The 14,725-nt window shown below is 48.9% G+C and overlaps 1 protein-coding gene across 4 annotated transcripts in view; it reads left to right on the top strand.

The window, feature by feature from the left end:
- Window positions 1–56: 56 nt before the first annotated feature.
- The window catches only part of SLC41A2 (solute carrier family 41 member 2), a 107,649-nt gene continuing 92,980 nt past the window's right edge, over window positions 57–14,725 (top strand). The window contains exon 1 of one of the 4 annotated variants that reach the window (XM_075938644.2): window positions 57–80. The gene's annotated coding sequence lies outside the window, so the exon portion shown is untranslated. Of the gene's footprint in view, window positions 81–4,337; window positions 4,495–5,165; window positions 5,508–14,725 lie in introns of those variants that run through there. The other 3 variants (XM_006137993.5, XM_075938652.2, XM_075938628.2) reach the window with 3 other exon arrangements.

Below are 14,725 nucleotides of genomic sequence, written 5' to 3' on the forward strand. Positions count from 1 at the left end.
TTGCCACAGTGTAGGGGGCACATGGTCCTTCATGCCTCCCCACACGTCAACACTGCTCGCAGAGGTCACAGTGGCAAGAGGTAATGGTTCAGGGTCATGGGGATAGAGAAGTGGAATAAATGGTGGGTGGCATGTCAAACAACATCAGCCAGAGCATTTCTATGTTGGACTATGTTTTGGTGAATTCAATCCAAAATGCTAGATTTGTGAGGATACACTTATATAAGTATATGCTTCCTGGGAAACTGACTTTCTCTTACAACAAGATTTTGCAGTATTGCTTTTAATTAGGGGGGCGTGTGTGTGTGTGTATAAAAACAGTGACTGACATTTTTTAGTTCCAAATTTATTCTTTTTAATTAGGTACCTTAAATGTATTGCTTTTAATGAGGTACCATCTGTGTGTCCAGTCTTCACTATTTGGCATTCAGGGGAAAACATGCCCCATTTTCTTTACAAAGAAATTGTTGAAGAGTTTTGGTTTTTTTTTAAATATCATTGGCTACATTTGGGTTCAGGGATTTGACAGGGAGTGGGAGGGAAGAGAAGAGGGACACAGTGGGGAGAGGTCTGGGCCTGGGTTGAGTGGGGGTGGGAGTGGGGGTGGGGGCGGGGACATGCAGCACAGGGTGGAGTATAACCTTTGGGGAGCTTGCCTCCCCAAGCAGCAGCAGCTAGGAGGTCTCATATTTCCATAATGCACAGCCCCGGAGTTCTTTAATGTGAATCTGAAAATTAATTATAGTGTACAACTCTTGTAATTTTAGACCAATTTTAGATGAATTATTCTAATATAGAGTTTTAAACGGATCAGTCACTAATTCAATGTGAATATTTCAAAGACACATGACTGGTAATCCAAATATAATTAAGTATACAGAAAAAAAAACGGGTTTTAATTTTTATTAGTCTTCTGGTATTCTGAGTGAGTGGTTTTAAAGTGGTGTACTGTAGTACAAAATGCCCTGCTGGGGAAATACAAATACAAATTGAAATACAAATTAGGTATATCAATCAGCTAATTTGTACCTCTAGGAAGTACTGCAATAATAAACGCATGTTTTTTTACACAATAATATATAAAGATAGATTACAGTATGTATATTTCCTTAGCTCAGTGGGGAACACAAATATTTTACCACTCCAAATCCAAAGTTTCTACCAAAATTTCAGGAAAGAATAGAGGCAAATCAAATGATCTCATTGTGCAGATCAAAAGTGGAGGAAACTTGGAAATCATATATTTTAATATAACACCAAAATTAAGCAAATTAAAACAAAATGGTATTTTAGGGAAAAGAATAAAAGATAGACTAGGACCATCACAGTTTCATTAGTTGGGGTGTATACCCCTTGTTCTGCAGGTGGTGTTCACATCAATGTCAGAGCTGTACACAAAATGAAAGTAGCATATAGCCTTCTAAGCTCATGTAAATCAGTAGTTAAAATATGAGGAAAGAGAAGTAAAAAAGCAACAAAAAGCAAAAACAAAACACTTTGGGCATTTCTGTGATGCTTTGTCATTAAAAAAACCCGTCATTTTAAAAAGAATTATAGTATTAAACTGTGCAAGTAAATAACTACTTGAAAGCCTAGCAGCTAGGTGACCGGCTATTATTTTTTGAAATCTTTCCCATGTTAATTGTCAATATCTAGTATGTGCATGAAAAGTTTGGTCCCCGGGGGAGCTAAATTATCTTTTTGAAAAGTAACTCATGCATTTGCCAGTTTTAATTTACTATGACCAACATGTTATACAGGATTTGCTCTGCATTTTTTAATTGCTACCTAACTATTACAACTTAGACTGTGAAAACTGTAAGGAGAGATTGGATAGTTTGGATTGGCAGCATTGGGATGTTGATATTTCACTTCTAGATCATTGATTCCAGTCCAGTCACAACAAAATAACCCTTTAAATGCTGTATAATAGTTTCTGTGCAACGTGGTTTTCTGTTCAATTTCTAGTGGATGCATGCTCAGATCTCTCTCTCTCTCTCTATCAATCACTGACCAAAGCAGGGGAAGCTTACGCTGCTGCTACCACTCTTTATGCCCTCTGTGCATTCCACAGTTCTCTAGCCACTGAATTTGATATAGAATTTATTCTTTTTTATACAATTGTGCTCCAAAATCTCAACTTTCATTTACAAATATACACACAAATAAATATATATATCATGGACTCTGAAAATAACTTTTGATAGCATGAATTTTGCAAATGGCCTAAACATTAGGGTTGTGTCTAGACTGGCCAGTTTTTCCAGAAAATCAGCTGCTTTCCTGGAAAAACTTGCCAGCTGTCTACACTGGCCGCTTGAATTTCCGCAAAAGCACTGACTTCCTACTGTAAGAAATCAGTGCTTCTTGCGGAAATACTATGCTGCTCTCGTTCAGGCAAAAGTCCCTTTTGCGCAAAACTTTTGCGCAAAAGGGCCAGTGTAGACAGCTCAGATTTGTTTTCCACAAAAAAAAGCCCCGATCGCGAAAATGGCAATCGGGGCTTTTTTGCGGAAAAGCGTCCGTGCCAATTTAGACGCTCTGTTCCGAAAATGCTTTTAACAGAAAAAGGAAAAGCATTTCCAGAAAATCATGCCAATCTAGACGCAGCCAATATCTCAAAGCTACATATTGTCCCATTTATCTCAGCAGCATCTTCATTCTGAAAACTAATGATCATGATGACATGAATGTCAACATTAACTATTTTAATGAAAAAGATTTTGGCCCTGATTTTGTGAAACACATACCAACATACTTATCTTTAAACTTTTATATACATGCTTACGCTATTTAGCTCCAACTTGCTGCAGATGCTTTGTGCATGCAGTATATGTTCTATTCATTAGAGAGGGGAAAAAACAGGTTTCAGAGTGGTCAACCTGTCAGATTTCACCATCACTAAATTCATGATAGATTTTTTTAAAAACAAGTTTTTCCACTTCAGGTTTTTCCACCCATTGCTATGAAGTACAGAGTATCAGCTTTTAGAAAATAATAGCATGTATTTTCAATGTGTTGTACAAATGTTAACAAACAATGTAAAGATGAGTCCATTTAAAATATTTATGTTTATCAGCATAAAAGAAATTAGTTGATCTTCACCTCTCTATTTATCTGTGTTAACAAAGAATCCACATATGTAGTGTAGTTAGACCAGGGGTGGGCAATAATTTTTGAAGGGGGGAGCACTTTGCGAATTTCAGAAGTGGTCACTGGCCACCCTGGAAGTGGGGAGGGGGACCTCAGGCAGAGAGACTGGGCCAGGAGACTTTAAGTGCTCCCCCACCCACAGACCCTGATTAGCCCTTTTTGGGCTTTGCCCCCTGCCCTGCCTGGGGAACCTGGAGCCTACTGAGAACTGCCAGCTGTTTTGAACTGCTGGCAGTTCTCTCTAGGTACCATGCCCCCCCTGGCAGTGTGACACTTTCTGTGCTCCCTCTGCCCCCAAGCCAATGAGGAGGGAGTAAGGAAGGAAACAAGCATCAGGAGAGGGGCTGAAGGGTGGCTTTTCCCTTAGTTTGGGAGGCACTTTGCCTCCTCTCCCTGCACCTCCCAGCTGCTGGGAAGGGTCTGGGGGTAGGGGAGCTTTGCATATTCCCCTGTCTCCAGATCTCAATTGGCCTGGGGGTAGGGGAGTGGCAGGATGGTCAAAGGCCGGATCAACCCATTCAGAGGCCTGGATCTGGCCTGTGAAGGTCCCTTTGCCCACCCCTGAGTTAGACTCTGAACCTGCACACACTTAATTTTATATGCATAAGTCCATTGACTTCAGTGGGTCTATTCTGAGTGTGTAAAGTTAAGTTCATGGGTAAGTCTTTACAGGATGGGGACCTTAATTTAAGCTTTCTAGGCATATCACAGAGTACTTGGGCAAGGACAATTACAATAATCAGTCTAAAAAGAAGAGTTTTAAAACCACAATATGTTTTTATTGCATTGAACCAATTAATGAAATCAGTTGACTTCTTAATGAAATTATTTTCAATCAAGCTAAAAAAAGTGTTCAATTCCTTGTGTATAAGATTCTGAAAAAAGTAAAAATTGTTGAGTCTTGTGTTTTGTTGCCAATAAAGCTTTTACAAGTGAAAGCAAAAGAATCCTCAGAGTCTGCCAGTAATACATTTAGTATTTCATCTGTTCTTCATCCCTTTTTGGATTTTCACATATTGCAAATCTATAATGTGGCTGCTCAAATCAGAGAACTCCCCTGCCCCCCAAACACACTCTTAATCAATGAGAAACTGGCACATGTTAAACAAGTACTGGAAATGTAAGAACAGGAAGAAACTAGTCTGTCACTGGCAAGCTGAATTGTAGAGCAATATTTAGCAAGTTCATTGCTTAGGTTGCCTCAGAGCAAACAGTACCTCATGAACTCATTCACTAGACCAGCACACAATGAACAGTGTGGATCTCTGTTTATCTACTTGGAACAGTTGAAAAATTGAACCAGAACTGCTGGGAGTTGAAATTATGCTTCCTGGAATCTAGGTAATTCAAACCAGAGGTTTTCTAGAGGGATTTTCTTTAAAATACAGCATTGAATTGCAAATTGGATGGTAATTGTGTGTGACTTCTGCACTGGGCTGGTTTAAATTATTTTCAGGATTGACTTGGCATCTTTCAGTGTGGTAGGGAGGCCAGGCTGCACTGCGCTAAATGGAAACTTTTTTTCCCCAAAGGGTATCTACCTAGACCACGATTAGGTTTTTCCGAGGTAATAATTGGGGTGGGGGCTTTCTCTGCCGTTTCTCTGTGCCTGTTCTTCAGGGTGCTGGGGAAGGAAATGGTCATCACTCTGAACCTACCCTTTCCCCATTCCGCCTCTGTGCGTGTGGGAGCGGTTAAAGTGCCCCGTTGGCCTTCCTCTAGTCTTTCCACTTGGATCCGTGTGTGTGTGGGGGGGGGGGGAAGGATTGTTGTTCTTCTTGTGCGGCCCCTACCCCCACTCCAGCCCCTCTATAGGGGCGGCAGGGATGTAGGGGTTTCGCAGCTGCCCCACTCCAGGGGGGGGGAGATATAGGGAGTATCACAGCCCAATCGTTCCCCCGCCCCCGCCCCTCCCTTAGGGCTGGGGACATCAGTGACCTCTCCCCCCACGCCCCACTCAGTACGGCTGCGAACAAGGAACCGCCCCCCCCCCCCCCCAGCTTCCGCTTTTAGCCCGTACGCCTGAGGGGAGGCGGCTGGTGGGGAGAACAGCCGAGCGCGCCCCCGCAGTTCGAGGGGTCGGTTGGCAGCGGCGCCTCGCGCTCAGTCCCCCGGAGCCGAGCCCAGGGGCAGGTCAGGCAGCGGCTGCTGCGCACTCACAGCACCGGCCACATCATCATCATCATCAAGGGGCTGCCCGCCCCCTCCCCGCCGGGCTCCGCGCCTGCGCAGTGGGTGGGGGCAGCGCTCAGTCTGCCCGGGAGCTGTCAGGGCTGCCGCCGGGCTGTGGTGCGTGCAGGGAGCGGCCCGGCCATGGCGAGGGGCTGCGGGCTGCCGGCGCCGCCATCGCCCAGGTAAGGGGGCGCGGGCAGCCGGGGACTGGGAGGGGTAGGAGCCGCGTGCGGGCAGGGGATGCCCGGGACCCGCCGCCGCCGGAGGGAGGCGCTGCCGGGAGCGGGGACCTGGGAGGATGCTCCGCGCAGGAAAGTTTCGAAATGAGCGAACGAGAAAAATGACGCCGCGCCCCGACCCCATCGGCCCGGCGCCCCGCAGCCTCTTGCCCCGTGTACCCCCCCCGCCCAGGCCTCGTGCCCCATCCACCGCCCCTGCATGGAGCCTACCTCCCCACGGCCGCTCACCGCATCCACTGTCCAGCCACACCTGCCACCCATTTATTCCCCTGCCCCGCGCACTCTCTGTAGCCCACGCAGTCCCCCCTCACCATCCACCACTCCTCTAGCTCCAAAAGCCCTTTTCCCCATTCCTCACCTGTCTACCCCCCACAGCACCTTGTCCTGCACACAGCCTGTCTACCCAGCCCTACCTACATCCATCCTATATCCACTAGGGATGTGAAAGTGTAAGTGCCTACACAGTTGACTGATGAGCCTGGGCTCCTTGGTTAATCTTCATGGTTATACACAGTGCCCCCCCTCCTTTGTATCAGAGGCAGCAATATGGGGGTGGCAAAGGAGGGCAGGTGGGAGCTTTCCTGGAGAGCCGCCTCCCCACCCACTATAAACATGTAACCACTGAATTTCTCAATGGTTATATGTTCACCTAAATAAAAACACATTTTAACATAATATCCATTGCTGTATACCCCTCATCCACCACCCATCTACCCTCATCCATCATCCTCTCCCTTCATCTACTACGTGTTTTAAACCAAAGTATTGTTTAATACTAGCAATAGGAATACATTTTAAGAAATTTTAAAACAACAAAAGGTCTGCCATCCTCATAGATGCCCTAAGCTGGCCTTGCTTTCCCGCTCACTCCTAACCTCTGAGCTCTTGCTCTCTGCAGAGCAGTGTTATTTCACAATAACTGTTATTTGAAAATAACATAGTCCACATCTACACAGCAAGCCATTATTTTGACAATGTCAAAATAATGTCAAGCTGGAGGACTTCTTACTCCAACTTCTGTAACCTTCATTTTATGAGGAGTAAGGGAAGTTGGAAGAGGAGTGCTCTCTTTCCGACTTGCTGCTATGTAGACAGTGTCAAAAGCCAAAATAATTATTTCAACTTAAGCTGTGCAATTGACAGAGCTCAAGTTACCTGGCTTATTTTGGCCTTTAGCCCTGTTATATAGACATGCCCTAGGTCTTTGTTTCCCTTAACTGTATTTATGCCTGCATGAGTGTGCCTTTTGAAAACTAAGCAGAATTCTTTCTTCTCTCAATTTGCAGACTTTTTGGCTATGTTAGTCCAAAGCCGTATTGGTAGATTCATTGTGAAGTTGAGCCTATTCCCTTAGGCTATGTCTACACTCACGGCTTCTTGCGCAAGAACTCTTGCGCAAGAAAACGTCCACACTGCCATTTGCGAGCTGTACTTTTGCGCAAGAGCGCCCATGGCAGTGTGGACGCTTTCTTGCGCAAGAAAGCTCTGGTGGCCATTTTAGCCATACGGCTTTCCTGCGCAAGAAATCCCTGCTGAGCATCCACACTGCACTCTCACACAAGAGCTCTTGCGCAAGAGGGCTTACACCTGTCAAAAGAGAGCATAGCTCTTGCGCAAGAAATCCCTGCTGAGCATCCACACTGCACTCTCACGCAAGAGCTCTTGCGCAAGAGGACTTACACCTGTCAAAAAAGAGCATAGCTCTTGTGCAAGGAGCCCTCTCTTACCACGCCATACTGTAAATTTCCTTGCGCAAGAGTGGGCGGGCAGTGTGGATGCTCTGCAGATTCTTGCGCAAGAACGGCTGTACTTGCACAAGAAGCCGCGAGTGTAGACACAGCCTGAGGGTAGGGGGTTTTAACCCATGAGGTGCACCTTCCCAGGGGAGGTGTGAAGGGGATACAGGGGAGGGTTGAGGTGCCTCACAGAAAATTTATCCCAGGGAAGCCTTCGCTGGCCTGAGGGAAGGCAGCTGTGAGAGGCCTGATCCAGGTCTCAGCCTCATCAGCCAGGAGCACTAGGTAGGCCTCTGTCTCCCTCAGAGGCTGGGCCCTGACTGAGCTCCCTGGCAGAGTTCTTATAGTCCTAGCCATGCCCCTTAGCTTCCTGTCAGGTGGGGGGGGGGCCTAGACTGTGCACAAAATGGCTCCCAGGGGGGTGTGAACATGAAGTTCACTTTCAGGGGGAGGTGTGAAGGTAAAAAGGTTAAGAACCCCTGCCTTAGGGTCAATTGTTCTTTCATTATCCTGTAACAACCCTCAAGTGTTTGTTGTGGGTAGGGTCTTACATAAAGTCGTTTTTATCTTTTTGTGTGTTTGCCAACAGCCCTGTTGATTTAACCCAGTGTGCTCTTACAGTAAACTTTCCAATGGATGAGTCAGCACATACAGTAATTTACAAGGCTTCCAGTCATTAGTATGAATTTATACTACATATACAAAAGTACAAAACAAAGAAATACACACCTATAATCTACTTGATCTTGTAACTCCTACAGAAATGTGGGCCCAGTCATGGGCAACCTGCAGCCTGTGGACCCTCTATCTGCTCTTTCTCCCATGTGGCTCTCACATTGGAGCACTGCAGCCTTCACTTCCTACTCCTCCCCCTCCCTCCCAGCACTTTTGGAGCATGCAGATCACCTGATTTGCACTCTGCTCCCACTCATCCTCTTCCCTCCCAGCGCTGGGAGTGCCTCGAACAGCTGTTCACTCTGAAAGTGGTGGGGGGTGGAAGGAGGAAAAACAGGTAAGTGCGGGACTCTGGTGCCCCAGTGTGCAAGAAGGAGGGGACCAGACAGGGGCTGCAGGTGGAACCCAGTGGGCCACAGGCTGCTAATATGAAGGAGGGCCACTCATGCAGCCCACTTCGTATTTTCGGTTGTCCATCACTGATTCAGGACTTGCATTACTTAAGTGTATGAACTGGGGATATCAGATATCACTGTCATTTTCTAATATTCTAGCTGCTAAATTATTATAACTTAGCTTTGATCTCATAATGAAACAATTTTAATGTCATTTGTTTTTAACCATGGAAATGACCACATGGTTATACAACAACGAGAAGTCCTGTGGCATCTTAGAGACTAACAAAAATATACATAGAATCATGAGCTTTCGTGGGCAAAACCTACTTCTTCAGATGAGCTGGAGTGGGGGGGAGGGGAAAGGCGGAGGGAACCCAGAATTTATAACAGAAAAAGAAGGAAGTACCTGTCAATTGTAGTGCCAGTGCTAGTGAGGCTAATTGAGTGGGTGGATGCAGTATTGTTGTATTTGGATGAGTTCCAAGGATATGCGAGACACAGAACTCCTACCTTTTATTGGACTGACTTCTGTTGTTGGAAGGGGAAAGCTTGAAAGCTGCACAGAGCTCTTCCTCAGGTCTGGGGAAGGTAAGCAGTGTCTGTGTTAAATACAAAGTGGAATAAATTGTTAAGCATCAGTAGGCTTGTCAACTTTCTAATTGCTGAAAACTGAACACCTTTGCTTTGCCCCCCACTTGCTCCTTTCCCCCATCCCGCCATCACTCTCTTTTCACCCCCCCCCCCCATTTACACCCTCTTTTCCTGGGACTTGCTACAAGGAAGGGGCTGGACACATTGGGACATAGAGAGGACTGGTTCTTGAAGCAAGGGGCCAGGGTCTGGAAGGATCAGTCCCTCTAGCAAGGGGATGGGCAATCAGAGCATGGGAGGATAATACAGGCAGTCCCCGGGTTACGTACAAGATAGGGACTGTAGGTTTGTTCTTAAGTTGAATCTGTATGTAAGTCGGAACTGGCATCCAGATTGAGCCGCTGAATCTGGACACCAGTTCTGACTTACATACAGATTCAACTTAAGAAACCCAGGCGTCCCCAAGTCAGCTGCTGCTGAAACTGATCAGCAGCTGATTCCAGGAAGCCTGGGGCAGAGCAACTCTGCCTCGGGCTTCCTGTAGTCAGCCGCCGGTCAGTTTCAGCAGCGGCTAACTTGGGGACGCCTGGGGTAGAGCAGCTCGGGTGCTGCTGGGTTGGTCCAGTAGCGCGGCCGATCCTCGGCGCTACTGGACCAACCCAGCAGCACCCTAGCTGCTCTGCCCCAGGCGTCCTGATTCAGCCACTGCTGAAACTGATCAGCAGCGGCTGAATCAGGACTCCTGGGGCTGAGCAGCTGGGGTGCTGCCGGGTTGGTCCAGTAGCGCCAAGGAGCAGTGCTGCAGGACCAACCAGCAGCGCCCCACCTGCTCTACCACAGGCCCCAGGCTTTGCTCCACATCTCCCTGGTCTGCTGGGGGGGGCACTAGCTGCGTCCCCCCCCAGCAGACCAGGGAGACGCGGAGCAAAGCCGCGGAGGACCCGGGCCAGACCGCGGCGCTTCCAGATCAGCGCCGCGGTCCGGCCCGGGTCCTCCGCGGCTTTGCTCAGCGTCTCCCTGGTCTGCAGACCAGGGAGACGCTGAGCAAAGTGGCGCAGGACCCGGGGCTGGACCCGCGGCCGCTTACAGATCAGCTGATCTGGAAGCGGCCGCGGGTCCGGCCCCGGGTCCTGCGCCGCTTTGCTCCCCGTCTCCCTGGTCTGCTGGCTCCCGCAGCAGACCAGGGAGACGGGGAGCAGCTTTTCTCGCCCCAGAGGAGGCGGGCGGCGGGACCAGGCGTCCCGCCGCTCGAGTCCTCCGGGGCGAGAAAATCCCCGTTCGTAACTGCGGATCCGACATAAGTCGGATCCGCGTAACTCGGGGACTACCTGTATAGGACAATAATATACCTCCCACGGGTGGTAATACCTACTTCTTGGAGCAGGGTGCAGAAGTTAGCCACTGCTTTCTCAGATGTCAGCAGCTGAGTAGACAGCACAGTTCCTCCATGTTGCTCCAACTGCAACTGCTGCTCTTCTTGCCACAGGTGGAGGCGGGTTACTGTGATTAACCTTTTCAAATTGGATGTCCTGGTCAAAATCCAGACATCTGGCCACCCTAATCAGAAGGGGTTACAAATGCTGTAGGAAACCACTGAAAAGTAAAAGTGCAATTAAGGATTAATTATTAAAAAAAATAAGGTGTATTGTAAATTGTTGTAATGATTCATAAGATCAGTCTCTGTTAAGTCTATGGTTTTTAATGTCCCATAAAATTAAATAATTTATGTTTCCAGGCTTGTCTTTTTGAAGGTGTTATGCAGGTTTCCTTTGACGATGAGGACTAGGAAGTCAGATATGAAGTGATAGTTTTATGAAGTGTTTGCCAACAAGTGATACAGATTTTTTGTCCTGTCATTTTTCTGTGTGAGTTCATTTGAGAGCAAGGGCGCCATTTCAGGAGGGGTAGGTGAGGCAGCAGGTGTGCGCTCTGAGATGCGGCTTGCTTTTCATCCCTTTCCCTGGACACTAAAGGAGTGAGGGGAAAGTGCTTGCATTCTGTGCATGCCTCTCACACCTGGCTGGTGAAGAGAGCTCACCAGCTAGGTGTGAGACATGCGCGGAATGAAAGCACTTTCCCCTCACTCCTTTAGCAGCTGGCTGGCTGCTCTCCCTACCCTCCCAAAATGGCACCCTTGTTTGAGAGTGTAGTGCAGGGCTCTCAAACTCCCAGACTGTGGACCATCCCTGGCCAGAGCAATTGCACAATCTGGCCTGGGACTCCTTGCTGGCCAAGACAAGCTGTCTGTTATTGGCCCCCTAACCCTGCCCATTCTTGCCATTGCCCTGCCTTCTCCCTTCCTATGGCACCTGGTCCCCAAGAATGCAGCTTCGGGGATTATGAGGAGGCCTGGTGCAGGGTAGGGATGTTAAATATCGGTTAATTGAATAGTTGAGTAACCTCATGAATTTGTATTGGTTACTCAACTAGTCTATAGTCCCCAGGGGTGGGGCTGGCAGCCAGTGAGGAGCTGGCCTGCCACTCCACGCTGCTGCCTCTGTATCAGAGGTAGCAGCACAGAGTGTCAGGTTGGAGCTGATCCATGAGGGGAGCCAGTTTAAAAACCAGCTCCCCTCGCGGACTGGCTGCCTGTCGCCCCACACAGCTGCCTCTGATATCAGAACTGAGCCGGGTTGCCTGGCTCTAATACATTGTAAATGCAAAGCCGCAGCAGGGGTAGGTCCTGGACCCAGCGTGAGCCAGGACTGAGCCGGGCTACTGGCCAGCCTATACACATTTCTCAATGTAATGTAAACAGCCAAGCACGAAGATACAACCGGATTTACTCCAATCTCACAGACAGAGATAAACACCTACAGTATCTGTATAGAGCAGTGGTCCCCAAACTTTTTGGGTGGTGGGTGTCGCGGGGGCCGCGCATGTGCCGTGCTCCCGGGGGTGGCGCTAGGTGGGCGCGCATAAATGCCCCGGCAGGTGCCATGGCACCCGCGGGCACCGCGTTGGGGACCACTGATATAGAGCATTCTTAAAACTGAAATACCCACCCGGAGAAGTGAAAAAAACAGATCGACAGAGCCAAAAAAGTACTTCAAAACAGGCCCAAAAGAGAACTCCACCTGTCATCATCAGCTACAGTCCACAACTCAAAACCCTCCAATGCATTATCAACAATCTACAACCTATCCTGGAAAATGACTCCTCATTCTGAGGCCTTGTGGGGAAAGGCCAATTCGGGTATATCTACACTTCATTCCTCTCTCTCTCTCGGAATGCAAATGCAGACACCAAAAATTGCAAATGAAGTGATGATTTAAATATACTGCGCTTCATTTGCATAATCGCTATTTCAAGAGAAAATAACAATAGCGCTATTTCAAGAGAAAAACTGGGTTATTTCAGGGTTTTATCTCGAAATAATCCCGTTTTTCCTCTCGAAATAGCGGTATTGCGGAATAGCGCCATAACGCAATTATGCAAATGAAGCACGGGATATTTAAATCCCCGCTTCATTTGCAATTTCAGGTGTCTGCATTTGCATTCCGAGAGAGAGAGAGAGAGAGAGAGAGAGAGAAATGAAGTACAGACATACCCTTCTTGCCTACAGACAATCCCCTAACATCAAACAAATTCTTTCCAGTAACCATGCAGCACACCTCCATCATAATCATCCAGGAACCCACCCCTGCAATCACCCCTGGTGCCAACTCTGCTCACACGTCTACACCAGCAATTTCATCACTGGACCCAACCACATAAACCACCAAATCAGAGGCTCATTTAACTGTACATCTAATGTGATCTATACCATCAAATGCCAGCAGTGCCTCAATGCAATGTATATTGGCCAAAGTGGACAGTCTCTATGGCAGTGTTTCCCAATTTTATTTGGCTGAGGAACCCTTTTCAGCTTTTCAAAATTTCAAGGAACCCCTAGGTTTGTCAAGCAAAACAAAAAGGGGGGGGTGGGCGGGGGGAGGAGAGAGGGACCCATCAATTCATGAAATTCACATTCCTTCCCCAAGACACCCCCCCCATCTCCTTTCTGTGAGGCCTCATCCGCTCTGTTCCCCTCCTCTCCATCACTTGCTATACCCAGCCCTTATACTTGTCTCAACCTAGTGAGAGTGAGGTGTGGGGTGGGAATGAGGGATTTGGATGTGGGAAGGGGTGAGAAGTACAAGGTCTGGGAGGGAATTTGGATGCAGGAGAAAGGGCTCTTGACTCAGGGAAGGGGCTCTAGGCTGGGGAGTGTTGGGTTCAGGTGCAAGGTTGGGGTGCTGACCAAGCCAGGACTTGTGGATATGAGGGTGCAGGAGTTTGGGCCGGATATGTGAGGGACTCAGGGCAAGAAGTTTGTGAGTATGATGGGCTCAGGACACAAATTTGCGATGTGTGGATGGTGGAGGAATGTTGTGGCAGAAGACTAAGGATGTGGAGATGCAGGAGTATGGGGATGTAAGAGGCTCAGGACGGGGGTTCCAGTGTATGATAGGCTCAGATTTGGGGTCAGGTGGTGCAGGAGTGTTATGATGTTGCAGTGAAATGGGGGTTTGGTCCCAATAGACCTGGCTTCATTTTTAAATAAAATATGTCAAACTCAAAAGGTTTTAGCATTGTCTTTATATGTGAGAGGGGTGAGGAACCTGTTTTGAGTCAAAGGTCACTGACCCACAGAAAAGTCAGTTGGGGACACACAAGTGAGATGCAAAAAAACAAAAAAAAGCTCCTCCAAAAACCCCCAAGCCTCACTAATGTGGTCCCAAATGTGCTGGTGGGGGTAGGGGACAGAGTGCTAGTGGGTGCTGGGGCTGCTGGGTGGAATGATGCTGGCTCAGGTGGCAGGGTGCTGGGGCAAGGTGCTGGGACAGGCAGGTGGCAGGGTGCTGGGGTCAGGGACATGGTCCTGCTGGGCACTAGGGTGACTGGCAGGGTGCTGGGACAAGGAACATGGTGCTGCTGGGTGCTAGCGTGGATGGCAGGGTGCTGGGGCCGGGGCCAGGGCCAGGGCCAGGGCCAGGGTGGTGCTGAGTCCTGGGGTGTGAGGCAAGGTGCTGGGGCCAAGGTGGTGCTAGGGTGGATGGCAGGGCTGTCAAGGAGCGGGATAGGGATGGGGTGCAGGATCTGGGAGGGAGCTGGGGGGCAGAAGGGGACAAGGTCTGGGTAGGGTGCAGACCAGATAGGTAGGGTGCAGAAGCAGGCTGGATGTAGGGTGTCTGGCTACGAGGGAGGGTGCGAGGAGGGGACTTGGGTAGGAGTTGGACCTCCCTGATCTGGCACCCTCTAGACCTGACTGGTCCCAGATGAGGAATTTTTGGACCGGAGAGGTCATTTCAGGGCTCCTGGTCCCCCCCCCCTTCCCCACTAGGCTTCTTTGCACCTCTATCCCCTGCAACCGAACTAAGCTGCCCACCCCTGCTGGTTCCCTGCACTTCCCCCAAAACCATCCCTCACAATCCAAGGGAGTGCAGCACCAGTTCCCTGCAGACCCTCGCAGCCCCTCACAGCCCAGCTGAGCTGCCCATCTGTTCTGTATGCCCTCCCCCATCCACCTCAGCCCAGCTGAGCCCTGCACTGGTTCCCTGCATGCCTCCCCCACAGCACAGCTGATCCCCGTTTCCCTGCACCTCCTCCAAGCCCCAGAAAATTGCTGAGCCAAGAGCCGATTCCCTGTCCCTTCCTCCCCTTGAGTCTAGCCCTGGTTCCCGGCACCTCCCTCCTCCTGCAGTCAAACTGAGCTCTGAGCTCCACACACACACACACACCCCACCGCCAAGCCCAGCTCCCCAGACCTCCCACTCTG

This window comes from Pelodiscus sinensis, chromosome 1 (assembly GCF_052426305.1).
Source record: "Pelodiscus sinensis isolate ZL-2025 chromosome 1, ASM5242630v1, whole genome shotgun sequence".
Classification (NCBI taxonomy): Eukaryota; Metazoa; Chordata; order Testudines; family Trionychidae; genus Pelodiscus; species Pelodiscus sinensis.